This window comes from Macadamia integrifolia, unplaced genomic scaffold, assembly GCF_013358625.1.
Source record: "Macadamia integrifolia cultivar HAES 741 unplaced genomic scaffold, SCU_Mint_v3 scaffold1449, whole genome shotgun sequence".
Classification (NCBI taxonomy): domain Eukaryota; kingdom Viridiplantae; phylum Streptophyta; class Magnoliopsida; order Proteales; family Proteaceae; genus Macadamia; species Macadamia integrifolia.
This window is the reverse complement of record NW_024868206.1, coordinates 90229-112533: the sequence shown is the minus strand read 5'-3', so window position 1 is coordinate 112533 and position 22305 is coordinate 90229.

Genomic DNA, 22305 nt, shown 5'->3' with positions numbered 1-22305 from the left:
CCATTCTGGTTGCATTCTTCGGAGCTTCTGCTTTATCGGTTTTGCCCCAAGATAGGTCGGCAATCAATGTTACACGATATTGGGGTCTATACTAGGTATATCTTCATAAGACCAAGCAAAGACTTCGGCAAACTCCTTCAGAAGATTAATCATTTGTTCTGCTTCTTCGTCATCTAGGGTGGTACCAATTTTTTCCTCTCAAAGGCATTGGTTGGTTCCTAAGTTAATAACCCGAGTATCCTCACGGATGGGTTGGGCTTTCTTTAATTTGCATTGTTTTATTAACTCTTGATATTTATTAAGATCATCATCAGAAAAAGGAGGCAAGTTGTACTCAGAATCAGAAATTTCATTCATGAAAGGAGTAATAGACTTGAAATACACAGACTTTGGACTCTTCTCGAGAGGGGAGACCGACACGAAATCATAAACAATAGATTAAACTATAGACTTGATGACTAACTTGATGCTTTTGTTAGTGGTATTCAGATTGGTTGACTCGATAGCATGAGTAAACTTGAAGTATTCTCCAATGCTAATGCAATTTAGGACCAGTTCAGTGACTTGATGGATGAGGAGATGTGGTAAAGGGCCTTCTTCTCCTTCTGAGAAAGTCACTGCTATTTCTTCAATGGTGCAATAGTTCTTCTGAATAGGTGCCTGCTCATCTACTTCCATATGAATCATGATTCCTGACTGAATTGCATTTATGGGACCAACCATTAGGTCATCCTTGTCAATGGCATATACTGAATATCCTCCCGGATCCCTAGGTAAGTATTACCTTGATTCATCATCATTATCATTGTGCCAAGGGCCCTGGTAGTCATCCCAATCTGGGTACTCATCATCATTTTGAGAATTAAAGTCATCTTCATCATTGTCATCTTCACTCTCATCCTCATCACTGTCATCATCCTCCTCTTTATTGATTTTCCCTTCACTTGGTTCTTCATCTGATTCGTCATCTTCCGTGTCACTCCCTATATGGATTAGGGAGGTGTACTCTTCAATTTCCCCCCTTATGGCCAATGCGGTTACTGCTCTAAAAAGATCATCTGTAATCTCTTCAATCATCTCTGGGTTATCCTCTGAAGATATAGTGGGCTAAATTAAAGAAGTGGGATCACCCTCCTGACCTTCTCCTAAAGCATTCACTGATCTTGTTGACAAAGTCATCTTTGGGGAGTTTGGTAGTGCAAACATATCCTTCCAATTGTACTCGTCCGTCCATCCTTATTTTGGGTTGTATACCGAACCTTGAGAATGCGATATGAGGGTGATGTAATGTGAGAGGTAGGATATGAAGATTGGGAGTGATAGGATGAGGAAATTCCTTCTCCTTGCTGGTGGGGTGAAGGTTGATGATATGGTGGGGGTTGGTAATATGGTGAAGGTTGGAGGTATGGAGGAGGTTGCCAATATGGTATGGTGGATTCTTCTGTTGTTGAGGAAGGATGAACAGTGGGAGTTTGATCTTCTGATTCTTCCTTTGATGACTCTTTCCTTTTAGGAGTCCTCATGATTCTGGCCCTATGACTCATGATTTTTCTATGGGGATTTAAGTGATCTCCGAGCTCTGGATACAATGAGTTGAGTGGGATCACTTTCTGTGACTTCTTCATCCAGATTGTTTACATGATTGGGAAGTGGATTGGTGTTGACATTGGGAGGTTGCTTGACCTTGACTTTAATGGTCCCGTTGTCTACCAAATCCTGAATTGCATGTTGTAGACCTATGCATCTTTCAATGTTGTGTCCCTTCTGAGTGTGGTAAGCACAATATTAATGATCTCAATACCAAGCTGGAGGAGGGTTGTTGATTACTCTTGGAGCCACTATCCCTAGCAATCCTTGTTTCTTTAGCTTTTCATACACTACTATCACAGGCATTCCCAAATCAGTAAACTGCCTTCTCATATGAGGATCCTTCTAGGATGGTGTAGCTACTTGTATCATAAATGGTTGTGATGAAGAGGTGATGGGTGAGACTGACTGTTGGACCACACCTACCACATTAGTTTTGGGACCCTTTCCCTATCCAACTCTGGTATTCTTCCTATATCTTGGGAGGATCCTTGATACTGAGATTCCCTTAGGATTCTATTTTCCACATGTGTACCGATGGCTATCAAGGCATCAAAAGTTTGCAAATGTTGATAGTAAAGGACATCATAATAAGGCTTTGACAAGTTTTTAATCAACATCTCCACTTGCTCTGCTTCTGAAGGCTGATCTACTAGCTTGGCAGCCTTATCCCTAAACCTCATCAAGAAGGCAGTGAATCCTTCTATAGATTGTTGCCTCAACATCTCAAGCTCTCGTCGCTTCACATCCACTTCGATATTGTACAAGTACTGCTTGATGAAGGCTTTCACCAATGTTGTCCAATTTTGAGTTTGGGAAGGCTCTAACTAGGTGAGCCACCTTAGTGCTGGTCCTAATAGGGTTAACATGAATGCTTCCTCCATCTGGTTGTCTATAAGTTGCCATGATTTGGCGATGCTAAGGAAGACTTTGAGATGAGCCTTAGGGTCCCCTGACCCATCAAACCTGTCAATCTACCACTTGAATTTCTAAGGAATCCTTGCCCCAAAAAAGAAACTCATTTCATCAAAATCTACTATTTGACTTTCTGTGCCTTTTCCCACTCGAATCATATTCTCCAACTTCTCTAATTGCTCTCTGAGTTTTCTTTCTTTCTCCATTTCAGGAGGCTCCATTCGGACATGTGTGGCAAACTCCTCTTCCTCATCTTCAATGACTACCCTGGGAGGAGGGACCTTGGAATAGGTCCCTCGTTGACCATTCTGATAGGTAGGTGAAGCTCCTCTCTGACCAATTGGACTGACTTGCTCTGGTTCTCTTGAGTAAATTCAAGAAGAATTCCCATGATGACCCATAGGTCCATTCTGATCCAACTCTCCTGTGGCTTGTGCTGGTTTAGCCTTGGGAGGATTTTCGAGTGCATGTAATATCTGAGCTATTCCTCTCTTAACCTCGACCATTTTTTTGTTTGTAAGGTCTCTACCATGTGGACCCAGGCTTGCTCAAGTGATTCAAGGTCGTGGGGATTCATGTGAACTGGGTCATAATCACTTGGCAGTAGACAATCTCGGAGAGACAATGGAGGTGACACTAGACTTAATCGAGTCAAATGGTTATCCTAACGTGTCCAAATGGACTGCAAAAAATAATTGAGGTGTGGAATTGTGTCTGAACCAAAAATGGTTTAGGATTCCTGAATTCCCAACCCCTTGTTCACACATTCACTAGATTAACAACCAATGATCCATCCAAAGTTAGTCTGTTTAATGATAGGGAGTGGGTAGGGGTCGATGCCCCTAGTCCACTCAATGTCATAAGCAGAAGATTCATACAAATGGCTTGATCGGAATACTCCTATTAATACATTCTTTTCCAATAAAGTCATGCTTTCCTTGATCTTATCCCATTAGGTGACCTTTCTCCTAGTATCCTTGGGTCTTCAAGATAATTCGACATTTTACGGGACTTTGACAGAAATCAGTCCGAATGGTGTATACCAAATCATCCATATTTCATTTCTAAGGAGGAAGGACACCTTTTATCCGAAACTCATTTAGGACAGAATTTCTTTATGACTAGAATATATTATAGAAAAATTCTTTTTCAAGACTGCAAAAAAATTCTATAGATCAGCTCGTGGTGTTCCTAGCATTCTCTATCTATTTCCTAAATGATGCAAGCATGCAGTGGATGCAATAGGATCGACAACGCTTCCTTGATAGGAACTATTTAAGCAAGGTCCATGATCCTTTTGATATACCTATGGGTATGAGATCAAGGGGTGACTTCCTTGCCTATTACTCGTGACTACACACGAGGTTAAGCAATTGGCCATGGGTTGGTGGAACCGTGAGTGATTGTGTGTAAAACTGTAATGCGGGAATATCATTATTCGATCTCAAAATGTCATAAAGTGCACGGACCTCCCCGAGTGTGTTGGCACAATTCTGAACATCTTCACCATTTAATAATATTCCACACCCTTGTACAGGAAGTAGCTACTATTTGCTCTTAGAGTACTATCCATGGCATGCACTGACCTCCCCGACGGTATGGGCATGACAAGAAGTCCCTTACAAAATGATTTCACTTCGAGCATGATGGATGATGCAGTGGAAAATGTTCTTGCATTTAATGGTAGAATCTAATGTTGGAAGCTTGACATTTATCCCTAGTGGAGTCACCATTTTGAGGGTAGCTGCCAAAAATATGCGTATGCGCATTCCTCCTTTGTGGGGAGGAAAAAAGGCTGACATTAATTCCATCATCTCTCACCTCTTTCTCTTTTATGAGGGAGGGGTATGTCATGTGTGCTTATCCTGCGAGCCCCGCACTGTTGTATCACTGCTCGAAGATACATGGAGGCCTATTTTGTAAGAGTGAAAATTTCATCATTCAAGACGAGTGTTTGATGATGGTCCAATATGGGGATCGAGATCATGCAAAAGGGTTCGGAGTCGCCACCTAGGATTATGGGCCTAGGACCTGAGGGTTGGCCTAATTCCTAAAAAAAGGGCCCAAAAGTTGGTATAGTCTATAGATTTAGGGTAAGTGTTAGGTTGTAGAATTGGGAAGGTGTTAAGCACCCAATCTACCCAGTTCAACCGGTCTTCCTACTAAATGCATAAGAGCAAACATTTTTCACGATTATTCTTATTCTACATGCATGGCTAAGTTATCACACATATATACATTGACTAAATTTAAATAACTATGTACACTAAAACAATGTCTATATAAAGTCTACATTGTGGTAATTCTGTTGAGAAATTATACCTGAGCTTGACCCCTATTACGAGCCAAGAGGGGTGGACCACCTGATTGATGATGGTATGAACTTTCTTATGGATTCTCCTGGCTCAGGGGAAGATGGTCTTAACCTCCAACTTCCTTTCTCGAGAGATGCTGACTATGATAATATTCGGACAGATTTTTGGCTAGGAGCGGTAACTTTTGGATTTGGTTTCTGACAGGGCTTCGGCTAGGGAAGGCTGTTTCTAGATTTGAATTCAGACAGAGCTTCGGCTAGGGAAGACTATTTCTAGACTTAGGTTGAGGTGGCACTCAGACAGAGCTTTCACTAGGGATAGGCTATCAGAGGGCTAGGTTGAGGTAGCACTCGGACAGAGCTTCAACTAGTGATAGGCTAAGGGAGGGCTAGGCTGAGGTGGCACTTGGACAGAGCTTCCGCTAGGGATAGGCTAAGGGAGGGCTAGGAGGAAACTTTTCCTAAAAATCTCACTCAAAGAAGGCAAAGGATTGAAGAGTCCCAAAGGCTCGAAGAATGCTTTAAAGATCTGAAGAACACTATGGATCTTATGAAGATCCAAAGAACACTTCGGATCTTATGAAGATCTCTCCGAAGACTTAGAAAACCTCAAGGGGAAAAGGGGAGGAGAGTGGGCAGAGCTTCTCTACTATGGATTGCTCACTAAGAGACTTGGAATGTGGTGGTATATTGGTGTGTAACATCTAAAGGAGGGGGCTTTATAAAAATTTTTGACCAATAGGGAGGAGAGAGAAAATTCCTTAACCAATGGTAGTAAAAAGTAATTTTTCTAAACCAATGAGGTGAATGTAAGAAATTTTGGACCAATGGGATCCATAGACAATGGGGTGAAAGGTAATTTTTTTGGACTATTCATGTAAAAAGATTCTTTTTTGGACCAATGGGAGGCCATAGTGTGTAGTACACAATGGGGTAGTGTAGGGTACATAGGCAGGTGAAGAGGGAATTCCTTCTCCAAACTGATCATCAAAAGAGGGATTTTGATCTCCGACGTGAGTGGCGAAGGTTTTGGTAGGGGTGAGGGAGCTTCAATAGAGGTGCTGGAGGTTTAGTAGGGGTGTTGGAACTCCAGCATAGGTGTTAGAGCTCCAACAGGGGTGCTGGGGATCTGACAATGGTGTTGGAGCTTCGGTAGGGGTGTTAGGGTTTTGGTATAGGAGTGGGGGCTCCAAATAGGTGCTAGAACTTAGCTGGGTATGCATGGGGCTTGGTCAGGCATATGTGGGACTTTGTTGAGTATGTGCGGGGCTTGGTCAGGCATATGTGGGACTTTGTTGAGTATGTGCGGGGCTTGGTCAGGTGCATACAGGGCTTGGCCATGTGCATGCTGGGCTTACATGGGCGGGGTTTGGGCACTCAAGGAAAGGCATGGGGTTCATATGGGTGGGGTTTGGGAACTCAAGGAAAGGCATGGGTGCTTGCATGGGTGGGGTTTGGGCACTCAAGTCAAGGCATGGTGCTCGCATGGGTGGGGTTTGGGCACTTAAAGTGAGATTTTTGGGAGTGATTACGGGAGATCCGATGCCCCAATTTTGTTGGAATCCTAATTCTGAGTATTATGCATCTGTGCTATCACTTTACCCAGATTCCTTGGTCTATGAATATCATAATTGGACCCTTCTTTTCTCTAGCGAGGGTTTTCTTGGAATTTTTTGTGAGTATGGAATTCTCCTGAGAATAGCTACCTCAGTCATTTATCATCTCTGTTGATCAGAAGTGTAACGTCGCATCTAAGATCCATAAGTCATCATAGCCAAGGGAGGGTGACAAAATTGGGTGTCTACAGTAGTATCTCAAATTGACAAAGTTTTCAAGTTCAAGTATTGAAGTTCAGGTAGGTAGGCTTCTTCATAAGTCTTCTCACCCCCTGTCATTCCTCTTCTTGCTACCCATCATTCTTAAATTAGGTTTTAAATTTTTAGTTTTACATTATTGCTTTCCTTTTTGCCCAACGTTCATGACGAGATTATGCGTTGGCTTTGCCCTTGTCTAGCCAGTGAACCATCCTTTTATTGCCTTTACTTTCAGTTATTTACTTTCAATCATTTACTTTTCCTCCCTTCCCCTAAAGCTAATTAGATCAGCCCTTGTAAGAGTAACTCTCTGGTTAAGTAGGGTAGCTCATATTTATTGTGGTGCATCCCTCAGGCTAAATAGATAAACCTACTTGTGTGCCTCTCTTTGGCTTTGTCCCCTTTATTTGCACTTTTATTCACTTTTCATCACTTTTTATTTCAGCACTTTTACTTTCAATTCTTTGGTTTTTAATTGCGTGGTTTTGATTATTTAAACTCTTACATAATGAATGGTTAGGGTTATATGTGAATGGTTAGGTTTTTAATTTCAATTCCAATTTCCAATTTCCTTAGTTGTTTTGGTTAGGACGTTCTATTAGATGCATTTGTTTAAGGTTGGTAGTTGGACTTTGATCACAATCAATCGATCTATACATTTTCGCATTACTAAAAGAAGCTAAAATAAAGTGGCTGCTATCCTTGTGTTCTACCCATTAGCTACACTGATTTGTACGCTTGCAATTACTTTTAAATAAAAAACAATAAGCCAAGTGCATGGTTGCACAGGCTATGCACATGGTTGCATTTTCCATGTGCATAGTTGCATAAGCCGCGTGCATTGTTGCATAGGTGGCACGCATGGTTACACATGTCACGCACATGGTTGCACATGCCACGAGCAAGGTTGTATAAGCCATACACATGGTTGCAGAGGCCACTCGCATGGTTGTATAGGCGATGAGTATAGTTGCACAGGTCACCTGCATCATGGTTACACAGGCCATGTGTATAATTATATAGGCTGCACGCATTGTTGCATAGGGCGTGCATATGGTTACACATGTCATGCGCATGCTTGCACATGCCAAGTGCATGGTTACATAGGCCACCCATATGGATGCACAGGCCATGCGCATGGTTGCACAAGCCGTGCGATGTCATGCGCATGGTTGCATATGCCACGTGCATGGTTGCACAGGCTATGCTCGTGGTTGCACAGATGTGAGGGTAGCGGCCGAAAATGGACTAATATCTCTCCTCCCTTGGGGGGGAAAAGGACTTACATCCCATCCTCTATTCTCTCTTTCTCTTTCATGTGAGGGGAGGGGGTTCACATCATGTGTCCTTTGCTTGCAGGCCCCAGAGGCCTATTTCGCAAGAGTGTAAAATTCGTCATTTGAGACGAGGGTTTGATGATGGTCCAATATAGGGATCAGGATCATACAAAAGGGTTTGAAGTTGCCACCTAGGATTATGGGCCTAGGACCCAGGGGTGGGCCCAATTCTAGAGAAAAGGGCCCGATAATTGGTCTGGTCCAGATATTTAAGGTAAGTGTCAGGTTACAAAGTTGGGAAGGTGTTAAGCACCCAAGCTACCTGGTTCAACCAGTCTTCCTACTATATGCTTAAGAACGATATTTTCCATAATTATTACTATTCCACATGCATGGCTAAGTTATCACACATATACATATATATATATATATTGACTAAATTTAAACTACTATGTACACTAAACCAAGGTCTATATAAAGTTTACATGATGACAATTTGGTTGAGAAACTGTACCTCAACTTAACCCCTATTTCGGGTCAAGAGGAGTGGGCCCCTGATTGGTACCGACTTGGACTGTCTTTCATGTTCTTCTGGCTCAGGGGAATATGGTCTTGACCTCCAACTTCCTTTCTTGAGAGATGTTGACTTTGGTGATATTCAGACAGGGTTCCGGTTAGGAACAGTTACTTTTGAATTTGGATTCAGACAGAGCTTCGGCTAGGGAAGGCTATTTATGGATTTAGATTCAGATAGAGCTTCAGCTAAGGAAGGCTATTTTTGGGCTTAGGATGAGGTGGCACTCCAAAAGAGTTTCCGCTGGGGATAGGCTAGGGGAGGGCTAGGCTAAGGTGGCACTTCAGCAGAGCTTCCGCTGGGAATGGCTATTTCTGAAAAGATTCTAGAGGTACTCAGATAGGGCTTCCACTCGGAAATTCTATTTTTGGAAAGAAACGAATTGACCTAAAAATGGATTGAAGATCCCCAAAACCCTAAAGAACACATTGAAGATCCAAATAGAGCTCCGGATCTTAACAAAGATCGCTTCATAGACCCGAAGAACCTCAATGGGGAGGGATTTCTATTTATGGGAAAACTCAAGAACACTCAAAGGAGGGGGTTGAAGAACATATTACTTTTAGCAAAAATTGGATTGGACTAAGAACTTGGATTGAAGATCTTTAAAGTCTTGAAAAACACTTCAAAGATCCGAGCAAGATTTTGGATCTTGACGAAGATAGCTCCGAAGACCCAAAGAAACTCAAGAGGGGGAGGGGAGGAGAGAGGGGAGAGCTTCACTACTATGGAGTGAGGTGGGGTTATTTGGTGTGTAAAATCCAAAGGAGGGGGTGTTTATAAGTTTTTTCGACCAATGGGAAAGAGGGAACATCTTTATCTAACAGACAAAAGATGGTTTTTTGCTTAAAGTGGGTGAAGTAGGCTTCTATCCAATGGACAAAAGGGATTTTTGGACCAAAATGGGTGAAACGGGATTTTATTGAATGTGTGAAAGAGGGTTTTTTGGAGAGAGAATCCTTTGCCAAAAAAGTGAGATTTTGGTTTCAAGTGGGTAAGGGATTCAGGCCAACAAAAAACCAATCTCGATCATTTTTTATGGCGAGTAAGATTGGGCCGAAGTGCACACGTGCATGTGTGCGGGCTGGCCTATTGGCCAGTACTTAGGTGTACAGGGTGGGCGCGCGGGCCTGTTAGGTGCATGGTTGGCTGGGTGCATGGCTGCCTGGGTGTATGGCATGGCCGGGCATAGCCATGGGCAGCAAGCACACATGCGAGCTAGCTTGCTGGCCAGTGCGCTTGATTTACGGATTTTTCTTGTGACGATCATGGGAGATCCGTCAGTCTGATTTTGACATGCCATATATCATCAAAATCGTACTTACGAGCATTATCCATCTATACGGTCATCTTGACTGGATTCCTTCGTATATAAAAGTTAAAATTTGACCATCTTCTCTCCCATGCGAGGGTTTCTAGGGTTTCAACTAGGGGAGTGTTTTCGAGTTATTTAGGTGGGTAGGGGATGAATTTTAGGGTGTTTGGGGTAGGTAGGGGATTTTTCCAGATTTTCAGTATGACTGTCTGAGTGCGTGGCATACGTGCGGGAAAGTGTAATTTTTTGAGGATGATCACGGGAGATCCATCAATTCGATTATGACATACCATATATCATTGAAATCATATTGCCAAGAACTATCCATCTATGCAGTCATCTTGACCAGATTCCTTCATATATAGAAAGTTAAAGTTGGACCCCCTTCTCTCCCGTACGGGGGTTTCTAGGGTTTTGGGTAGGGGAATGTTTCCATCATCATATCTATTGATCAGAAACTAGAAGTTGCATCCAAGATCCATATTTCATCATAGCTTGAGGAGGGTGAAAAAATTGGGTGTCTACAGAATGCCCCTCTATGGCCGAGGCTTGTGCCAATGGTCGAAGGGCAAAGAAAAGAACGACCATATTTTTTCACCCGGAGCATGTAATGCTGTCATCTTACTCATATATAACGGTGTTGAAAAAATGTAATAGATAATATCTCTCAACTTTTTTATAGTTTTAGGACTTACCTGGGCTACTGATTGTGGAAAAGAATTCGCTGATCTTTCAATCCAGCGAAAAATGTTAGTATTTTGATCTTTGACTATTCCTTAGCTAGGCTTCACATGTGCCAGTTCAAGGAATGTGGTCTCCATGCTGGGTTTTTCGAACCTATCTGAACTATCCTGGCACCGATGATTACAAGAAAGAAATTCGTTGCTTTTCTAATCTTACAATATGTAAAATTATTTAATTCTTAGATTTTCCTTAGCTGGGCTTCACATGTGTCATGTCAGGGAATTTGGTCTTCTAGGCGAGTTCTTTCAAATCGGGCTGGGCTATCTCATCTTCTAGGTGGGTTCTTTCAAATCGAGCTGGGCTACCTAGTCTTCTAGGTGGGTTCTTTCAAACCGGTCTGGGCTATCTGGTCTTCCAGTCAGATTCTTTCAAATCGGCTTGGGCTATCAGCTCTTCTAGGTGGGCTCTTTAGAATTGGGCTGGGCTATTTGATCTTCCAGGCGGGTTCTTTCGAACCGGACTGGGCTTTCTGGTCTTCCAAGCAGGTTCTTTCGAACTGGGCTGGGCTATCAGGTCTTTCAGGCGGGTTCTTTCGAACCGGGCTGGGCCAGTTGGTACTGTCAATTATAGGAATGAAATTAGCTACTCTTTCAATCCTGTAAAAGACATTAATAATTGATTCTTGATTTTGTGATATTTGACCTTTGATTCTTTGATTCTTCTTTGTATTTTTAATCTTTTCGACTTTTGAATTGAAATCTTGAATTTTGACCTTTGAATTGGAATCGTGAATTTGGACTTTTGAATTGGAATCATGATTTGCTCTTGATTTGGATTGAACTTTGCTTTTCATATGATTTTTACTTTCCATTTGAATTTGATTTTCACCTTTCACATGAATGTGATGTAAATTTTATTTGCCACATTAATTTGCTTTGAGTTTTACTTTCCACTTGAATTTGATATTCACCTTTCACATAAATGTGATGCAAATTTCACCTTCCTCATGAATTTGATTTGGGTTTTGTAGTTTGTAGTAAGAATTTTTTAGCTATACCTTGGAATTGGAATCTTTTTTTTTCTTTTTTCTTTTTTTTGAATTTTGATCTTTGATTCTTGATTTGAATCTTTTCTTTTTTTTTTGGATTTTTGATCTTTGATTCTTGACATTTGATTTTTTTTTTTTAATTTTGATTTGAACTTTGAAATTTGAAATTTGATTTTGAATTTTTTTTTTTTATTTTGTGTTTTGATTTTGAACTTTGAAGTTTGATTTTTGATTTTGATTTTTGCATCTTGATTTGAATTTTGGATTTTGATTCTAGATTAAAAATATATTTCTTTTGATTTTTTTGATTTTTTGAATTTTGATTTGATTAATTTTTTAATTTTGTATTGAGGGTGGGGATTTTCACAGAATTTTTTTTTTATTTCTTTTATTATTACTTCTTGCTTTGACCATCTTTTGTGCCTCCCAGGATGGGTAGGTTACTTCTCTGAGGGAACAGAATGCTGACCAAGCAGCCCAGATTGAGGACCTCATATCACAGCTGGCAAGTTCGCGGTCGACACATGATATTGTTATGTCTAGTAACTTGATGACTTCCGTAAGTGAGTCTGAATATGGCACTGATGAGGATGGTGATCCCTAGAGATATGTTCTTGTTGTTCCTACAAAACACAAATGTTGCTTTTTTCTTTTTTCTTTTCCCTCCCTATGTTCATTTTTTTTATACATATATGGCCAGACTTGGCTCTTTATTTTGGAGTAAAAACTTATCCTTTTTTTTTTTTTTTGGTTTAGGAGTTTGAATTTTAAGGCACGATTAATTCCACAACTCAAGTCTTTATTAGAATAACCAGAGTGATGCTAAAATCTAAGCATCACCTCATTCTATTACCAAGAGAATTACATAGGAGGGAAACAACTTTCCTACCATAGGCAAGATAGGTAACCAACAAAGTGGAGTGGATGGAAGTTCACTAACTCCTCTGAGTTCATTGCCTTGAGCCCGTATTGTCGACTGATGTATGTAGGCAAATAAAGAGATGTGTGAGTCAATCCCATCAATCCGATATAGTTGTAGCCCGGGGTCTTCATCATAAAATCTTCTTATGGCTTTATCACTTCTATCAAGATAGTTGGTGCACCATGTCCCGGAGTCCGGAGAATATAGCGAGCTATTATGCACAGTAGATAAGCATCTTGTGACCTTTACTGATGGATACCTCCCAGTGGTAGGTATTGAATGAAGATCCTAACTACCTTAAGAATGTCAATCTTTCTATATTTGATGAATTGTGTCATTTCCTCTTTTTCTCATCCGAACAAGTCTTGAATGTCGTCTGAATGATCTTTCTTCAAAGATGGTTGAATCAACTTGCACTTAGGTGGAGATAATCATATAAACTCAGAATTCCTCGAGAGTTGGACAGATCTCAATCAACCTAAACCAAAATACATGTAGATCAGCATCCCAATGCTGAGGGATCTTTTAGAGCAGATTGTGATGTATCTGTATGCACCCAATTTGACTAAGCATTGAAATATTCATGGATTCTAGCAGTCCTGGTGCCATTATTCTTATGTCCAAGGTCCATTTCCTCAATGTCTCATTCAAGGAGCTCATGACTTATCCTGTAGTTATCACGAGTAAAGAGAAGATGTGGTGATTTATCAAAGCATTACTCACTAACTACTGACACAACCAAACTTTTACCATTGTTGCATCAAGTTTTTTTTTTGTTTCTTTTTTTACTTGGTTAGGGATGGGGAATGAATTGGCCTTGACAAACTGGTGCCGGGTGGTGACTTTTAGGGAGATAGAATCCTGGATAAGAATTTAGAGGACCATAGGTGAATGACAGATACCTAATTGCCTTACTTGTAAAATGGCGATTCTTGGGGGATAGAATCCTAGATAATAATTGATGGACCAATAAGCGAATGGCAGATACCTAATGGCCTTGTATGCCAAATGGAAATTCTTGGGGGACACAAACTATGATGATCTTTTAAGATACTCTGATTATTAATTTAGGAACCAATTTATTGCCTTGAGATGGTTGAGGCTGCACTAGCACATGTCAAGTTGCCTACGTATCCCTTGAAAGGAATTAGGTCTAAAGTATCGGGCTATTCATCCAATTAGATATAATATTTCTTAAGTTGATCCATATTGACCAGTCTAGGTATTTCTTCACCGTTGTGGTCTATGAGCTTTATAGATTTGCCTGGTAGAATTTCTTTGACAGTGAATGGGCCACTTCAGTTGGCCTGAATTTTCCTATTGGGTCATGAATTGGGGCTCTTTGTTCTCGAAGAACAAGTTCACCCTCCTCTATGTGGCGGGGCTTCACATTCTTGTTAAAGGATTTGGCCATTATCAGTTGATATTTTTTTCAGATTATCCATGGCTTTCATGCACCTTTCATTGATAAAATTAAGCTTGTCATAACTGGCCTTCACCCACTCTCCTTTAGGTAGCTGACTATCAAGAAGCACCCTTAGGGATGGTACCAGGATTTCCATAGGTAGAACCATCTTAACCCTATGTACTAAAGAGAAAGGGGTGGCCCCTGTCAAAGATCGTACAGAAGTCCAATATGCCCATAAGGCAAGGGGTAACTTATCAGCCCAATCCTTGTATCTTTCTGTCATTTTTTACAGGATGACTTTGATGTTCTTGTTGGCTACTTCCACTGCCCCATTGGTCCATGGCCTGTAAGTGGTAGAGTGATGCCTTCTGATACCAAACTTTGTGTAGATTTTATCAGTCTTGCCCCAGAAATGGGATGGTGGGATATGTATGATGTTGGAAAATATCTGACACTTGTGGCATATCTTGAGAAAGTCCACACAATCTGCTTCCATAGTGCCAGTAATATGCCATCCTGAGGATCTTCTTAGATAACATCTTGGCATTCATGTGGGGCCCATAAAGACCTTGATAAATTTCCTCCATGATGATTACCACTTGCTCCTCATCCCACACACAGGTACTGTATTCCTTCAACCGAGAACTTCCTTTCCCTGATGAAATCCACTATGTGAGTGAACCAAGATCGACCATCCACAGTGAGAGAGTTCACTGAATTCTGATAAATGGGCCGGCTTCTTTGTTCCACCAAGAATGGTCAAACCGTAGCCATAGGGTTGCATTCTATCATGGAAGCCAAGGTTGCAAGGGCATCAGCAAACCAGTTGTTATCCCTCTGGAAGTATTCAAACGAGATCTTCTCAAAGTGTCCAGTCACATCTTCTAGATGTTCTTGATATGGCTTCAGCTTTTCATCTCTAGTTTTCCACTTTTCATCTGTTTGGCAGATGATGATGGATGAATCACCATAAACCTTGATCCTTTTCACACCAATAGTCAAGCAGTTTTGAGCCCTAAAGCACAAGCTTCATTTTGACAATGTTGTTGGTAAAGGGGAGAAGTCAAGGCAGAATGGTGAAGGCAAATAACGGCCGCAGAAGTGACAAGCAATATTCCCGCACCACATCCCTTCTGATTGGCTACAACATTAAAGAATAACCGCCATTCAGCAATTGTATATTCATCCTCTATCGCTGTGATTCCTTTATCGAGAAATGCATCATTCAAGGATCTTCCATCTTTTGTGGGGTGGGCAGCCAAATGATCGGCTATGGCCTGCCCCTTGATAGATTTCTAAGTAACATAGTTAATGTCAAACTCTGACAGCAAAAGAAACCAATAGGCCATCCTTCCTGTAGGGCTGGGTTTTTGAAGAGGTATTTGACGGGATCCATTCTTGAGATCAAGTGCACTCGATAGGAAACCATGTAGTGTTGTAACTTTTTCGTTTTCCAAATCAACGCAGTACAAGTTCTTTTCAAAGATGTATATCGTGTCTCATATTCTAGGAACTTCTTGTTGAGGTAATATATCACATGCTCTGCCCCCTTTTATGTCTCCTTTTGTGCTAGCAAAGAGCTCATGGAATATTCTCCCTCAGACATATATAATAAAAGTGGTTCTCCTTCCACCGGCGATGTCAATACTAGTGGGTTCATGAGGTATCCTTTGATTTTGTCAATAGTATGTTGGCATTAGTCATTCCATTCTGTGGGTTGATCTTAACCAACAGCTTGAAAATTGGTTCACATATTGTAGTCAACTAAGCTATGAATCTGCTGATATATTGGATGTGACCCAGAAATCCTCGTATTTGCTTCTCAGTCCAAGGTGTGAGCATTTCTTGAATTTCCTTAATCTTGATAGGGTCCACTTCAATGCCTCTTTCACTGACCAAGAAGCCTAACAAATTTTCCACCGTTGCCCCGAATACACACTTCTGAGGGTTCAACTTCAGCTGATACTTCTTAATTCTTTCAAAGAAATGCCTTAGCGCAGGAATATGCCCCTGTCGATCTTTTAACTTTACTGTTATGTAATCCACATAGACTTCCATATCTTTGTTCATCATGTCATTCAATATGGTCGTGGCTGCTCTCTGATAAGTTGCCTCAATGTTCTTCAGTCCAAAAGGCATCACCTTATAATAATAGGTTCCCTATGGGGTGGTGAAGGCTGTCTTCTCATGATCTTCTAGGTGCATGCTTATTTGGTTGTATCTTGAGACTCCATCCATAAATGATAACAAAGTATGCCCCGCCGTATTATCCACCAATACATCAATGTGAGGGTAATGGGAAGTCATCTTTGGGGCTCACTTTGTTAAGATCTCGGAAGTCCACACACATTCATACCTTGCCATCTTTCTTTGGTATTGGTACAATGTTGGCCAACCATTGGGGGTACTTCACCACTTGTAGAAATCCCACCTTCTACTTCTTCACAACCTCTTCTCTAATCTTTTCACTCCATTCTGGCCGCAGTCTTTGGAGCTTATACTTTACTGGTTTTGCCCCAAGATAAGTCGACAATTGATGTTGCACGATGTTGGGGTCAATACCAGGTATATCCTCATAAGACCAAGTAAAGACTTCGGAAAACTCTTTCAAAAGACTAATCATCTGCTCTGCTTCTTCGTCATCTGAGGTGGTACCAATTTTTACCTCTCGAAGGCATTGGTCGGTTTCTAGGTTAATAACCTGAGTATCCTTATGGATGGGTTGGGCTTTCTTTGATTTGCATTATGTTATTAACTCTTGATATTTATTAAGATCATCATCAGAAAAAGGAGGAAAGTCATACTTGGAATCAAAAATTTTATTTATGAAAGAAGGAGTAACAGACTCGACATACACAGACTCTGGACTTGCTTTGAGAGGGGAGGCCTACATGAAATCATAAACATCAAACTCAACAACAAACTCAACTACAGACTTGACAACTGACTTGATGCTTTTGTCAGTGGTATTCAAGTTAGTTGACTCGCTAGCATGAGTAAACTTGAAGTCTTCTCCAATGCTAGTCCAATTCAGGAGCGGTTAGACTGCTTGATGGATGAGGAGGTGTGACAAAGGGCCTTCTTCTCCTTCTAAGAAATTTATCACTATTTCTTCAATGGTGTTGATATCAGATACTCGTTTCCTTACAAAGACGAGTTGATCCAACTCATATTCCCTAGAGCTGAACTTTTTGAGGGGTGATGATTAGTGAAGGCTGCTTAATCTTCTTTCTATAAAATCTAACTTTTCAAGCCTGTTGAGGGACGCCATCCTGTTGCCTTGGTCACATATTTGACCACCATTATGGGTCTTCCTGTTGCAGTTGATTCGGGCACAGTGCATGCAGGCCATCATTCTTTGTGCTCTTCTTTGCTTTGCATATATGCTTCTTCCTCTGAAAGGCCTGGGCTTGAGCTCATGTAGCTCCTCAGATTTTGGTTTTTACAGAAATGAACAAATGTGGTTCGTCAGATCGGTGGAAATTGTAAACTCTAGATGAGTCTTATCTTCTTTTCCCATTCTCTCTTCAGGAGTACCCGGGGGCTTGGGGCCTCCTTTGACTGGATTATTGTTATAGGGTTATTAGAGGAGAACCCATCTTCAATTAGTGCTACATCAACTATTCCAATGATGCAACTGTCCTGTTCTCTTTCCATTGGAACCTCCTCTTGAGGTGTATTTGACTGAATTAAAGACCTAGGGTCATCGTTTGACTTTCCCTCAGAACATTTACTGACTTTGTTGATGAAGTTATTTCTGGAGATTCTGGCAACGTAAGTATATCCTTCCAATTGTACCCACCAATCCATCTTTCTTTTGGATTTGATGGATTGTCTACCAACTCTTGGGAATGAGAGTGATATAAGGGTGATGAAGGATATGAGGTGGGGTGATATGAAGGGGATGTGATGTAGGAGATAAGGTATTCTGATGAAGATAGTGGATGATAGGATGATGAAGGGGATCCTACTCTCTGATGGTATAGCGAAAGGGAAAACAATGGCAAAGGTGGATGGTATGAGATGGTGGATTCCTCTTCTGGGGTCAGTGATGAAGGAGGGAAGGTGGGCATCTGATCCCCATCTTCTGACTCTTCTCCTGATGGCTCTTCTTTCCCCATGGTTTTTATCAAGTGATCTCTTTGAGCGTGTGGCTTGATGAGTTGAGTGGGATCACTTTCCATTGATTCTCCTTCCAATACATTGACTGTTGCATGATCAAGGAGTGGGTTGGTAATGACATTGGGAGACTGTTTGGCCTCGACTTCAATGGTCCTGTTGTCTACCAAATCTTGAATTGCATGCTATAAAGTTATTTATCTTTCAGTAGTATGCTGGTAAGCACAATACTCACAATCATTATACTAAGCTAGGGGAGGATTATGGATCAACCTTAGAGTCATAGTTCCCAAAAGATTTTTCTTCTTCAACTTTTCATATATTGCAGCCAAAGGCATTCCCAATTCTGTGAATTGTCTTCTTGGGTGAGGAATTTTTTGGGAAGGAGTATTTGATCGTATCACAAACAGTTGTGAAGGTGAAGTGGTCGTAGATGATATTGACTATTGGATTGCACCTATCACATTGGTTTTATGATTCTTTCCTAGCCCGCCCTTGGCATTCTTCCCCATGTCATGATATTGTGCATCCCTTAGGATCTTGTTCTCAACACGTGCCCCAGTGGCTATTAGGGCATCAAAAGTCTACAAATGTTGATAGTAGAGAACATCATAATAAGTCTTTGAAAAGTTCTCAATCAAAATTTCTACTTGCTCTTCTTCAGAAGGTTGATCTACCATCTTGGCGGCCTAGTTCCTGAACCTTGTTAAGAAAGTGGTAAACCCTTCCCTAGGTTGCTGTCTCAAGGTTTCAAGCTCTCGATGTTCCTCATCTACTTCAGTGTTGTGGGGATACTGTTTAGTGAAGACTTTCACTTCTACCACCCAATTCTGTGTCTTTGTGGATTCTGACTTTGTAAGCCACCTTAGTTCCAGTTCTAACAATGTTGATATGAATACCTGCCTCATCTGATTGTCAACAATTTGCCATATCTTCATGATACTGAGGAATACCTCCAATTGAGCCTTAGGATCCCTTGACCCGTCAAATTTATCGGTTTGACACTTGAACTTTTCAGGGATTCTTGCCCCGAAAAAGAAACTCATCTCATCAAAATCTACTGTTTGACTCTCCTGACTTTTCCTTGCTCAGATCATATCCTTAAGCTTCTCCAATTGTTCACTCATTTTTCTTTCCCTCTTGATCTCTGGAGGTTCCTTTTGAACAAGTGCCATAAATTTCTCTCCTTCATCATTAATTACAGCCGAAGGGGGATCCCCGGAGGAAGTCCCTTGATGATATGTAGGCCTAGTTGGTTTTGGCTCTACTAGAGGAGGAGTTGTGTCAGCCCTAAGATCGGTCCTAGGTAGGCTTCACAACAAGTGCAACACTTGAGAAAATCCATTCTTGACTTCAACAACTTCAACTTGCAATGTATCTATTGGCATGCTTATTCTGGTGTTTCCATGTAAATTGGGTTATAATCACTTGATAGTAGACAATCTTCGAGAGATGATGGAGGTGATACTAGACTTAAGCGAGTCAATTGATTACCCTGACTAGTCCAAATGGACCGCAGAGAATGCTTGAGGTATGGAATTGTGCCTGAACCAAAAATGGTTTATTTTAGGATTCTTTAATTTCCAACCCCTTGTTCATATATTCACTAGATTAACAACCAAAGATCCATCCAAAGTTAGTTTGCTTAATGGTAGGTGTTTGAGATTTTAAAATGTAACCGAAAGCATACGGATCAGTGTAGGTACGGGTCAAACACAGGAAGATCAGCCACTTTATTTTTTTTTGCTTCTTTTAATAATGCGAAAGTTAACCGATTAATGGTTGTGATCTAATTCTAATTACTGTCCTAAAATATGTATCTAAAATAACATCCTAACCATTCGTCATCTAAGAATTTAAAGACGATTAAAATTAAATAAATAAATAGCTAAATATAAACACCCCACACAATTAAAAAGCAATGAAGGAAAAAAAATGCTGAAATAAAAATAAAGTAAAAGAAAGGGGATAAAGCTAGAGAGACTCACAAGTAAGTTTCTCTACTTAGCCCAAGGGATGTATCATAATATGAGCTTCCCTACTTGACCCGAGAGTCACTCTTACAAGGGTTACTCTACTTGGCTTTAGGGAAAGGGAGACAATTAAAATAAAAATAATAAAATGATGGTTCTATGGCTAGGAGGGGCAAAGCCAACACATACACTAGCCATGAACCATGGGGGAAAGGGGTAGAAATAATGTAATGACTGAAATTAAAATCCTAAATTAAGAAAAAAAGGGTAGTCAGAAGAGGGAATGAGAGGGGGGAGATGGGGGGAGAGAAGACTACTGAAGGAGCCTACTTACTTGAACTTCAACCCTTAAACTGAAAACTTGATCGATTTGAGATACTACCAGTACTAAAACCCAGATCTGGAATAAACCAAATCTGAAATTGCTAGTACTAGAGAAAACAAATCTGAAGAAAAAAATTGAACTTGAAAGACATGCTTTATAGCTTGTTCTTGCCACCTAGAACTAAGCCTAGAACTAGAACTTGAAAATTACAACTTCAATTGCTTTAAACAATAAAAATAAAAGTCTGAATCAAAAACAAAATTGCTTGCATTAATTGAATAAAAAGAACTTACAAAAGTGTTTAAAGCATAAACCTAGAACTAGAGCTAGAGAAAGAGAAAACTAGAGAAAGAGATAGAGCAACTAAGAAAAAACCCTAGAAAAAGAATGAAGTGCCTCCTCCCCTTGTGTTAATTCTATTATATAGAGAATGGGGGAGGGAAGCTAAAGATTTTAGCTTCTAAAAAAAATATATTTTTTTTTATCTTGTTGATGAGATGGAGAGAGAAGATAGAGAATTGTAGGAAGTATGGAATCTCCAATGATTTTGCTTCTTTTTTCTTTCTTTTTATTTTTTATTTTTTTCTCTCTCTTCTTCAAACATGGGAAGCATCTTAGATGATTTTTTTAATTATTTTTCTCCTTTTCCTATTTTTCTCTTTATTTCCTTATTTCTCTCTCCTCTTGCATAAGAAACCCTTTGGTTGACCTCCTCTGAGTGATGAGTAAGAGAGAGAAAATCTTCTAAAATAAAAATCTCAATAAAATGGCAGCTAAAAGGTTCGAACTTGAGACCTCCTAATAAAGAAGGGATTTTGCATACCACAACTCACCAACTACGCTAGGTAGTTGTTGTTACCAAAAATGAATCTTTTATCACTTAAGGATGTGGTCCATTGATCCTTGTTGGCATTTGGAATATTCCTTATACTCTTGGGACAACTGCAGATGGGCTGGTTCTGCATCACGGTTCAGTTCTGATCCATTATTCTTTTTCTGACCCGAAAAGAATAATCACTAGTATGGGTGACCAAACAAATGTGTACTTGCAATTGAACACGTCCATCTTGCTCAGAATTTCATCCTCTTCGTAACCATGAAAAGAAATAGGACCTCTTTAGGTGTGAAATTGGAGATATAGCACCCGATAGTCCTTAAGGCCTTGAAAATATAAAACCTACAAAAAGAGAGTAAAACCCAAGGTAGCTCTATTCTAAATATGTAAAATGCATGTTTTACTACATTAGACTTCACACATAAATGTGCTAATCAGAATTCCCCCACACTTAGACTTTGCTAGTCCTCGAGCAAAACATAAAGAAAAAGAATAAAAACAAAAAACCTAACTCACTTTTATAGGAATCCCGATTGCACTTAGTATATGCAACAAGCCTTTAAACCCCTAGGTCAGCCCTAGTGGACGAGTTGTGTCTTGTGGGTCTTTACAGTGAATATACATCCAAAATTTAGAATAAACAAATCCCAACCTTGGCTAAAGGTAAGGCCCATACCGACCCGGAGCAAAGATAATTCCTCTTACAAGGGACTCCCACACTTGAACTTTTATTACCCTTTATCAATTCCAGGCATTAGCATATTTCTTAATTTGGAACTCACTTCGTCTCTTTCAAAACATCCTTATCTTAAGGCAAAACCACTTGTGAAGAAATAGGGAACCAATGACTAAGGCGTTGGAGTGTTTTACTAAAACATATTACCTAGCATTAATGACATTTGCACATTTTTTCTCCTTTTTTTCGCTTAATAAACTCTATTCTACTCCACTACTTTTGGCCTGAATGACATGGTGGAGTGAACACCAGACACCCAAGTTACTATGTAGCTTCGCTTTTTGCATATGCCCACAAAGACAGTGATGCTAGAGTTCTTTCAAAAGTTTCCTCCCAAGGAATTTCGATCAAGGCACCACACTTCTTGAGGCACAATGACCTGTCTAGTTCTAAGGGAATCAACTCTTATTCTTCTCGGGGGCAAGATTTCTAAAAAGATTCAAGTGGTAGACTGATAGG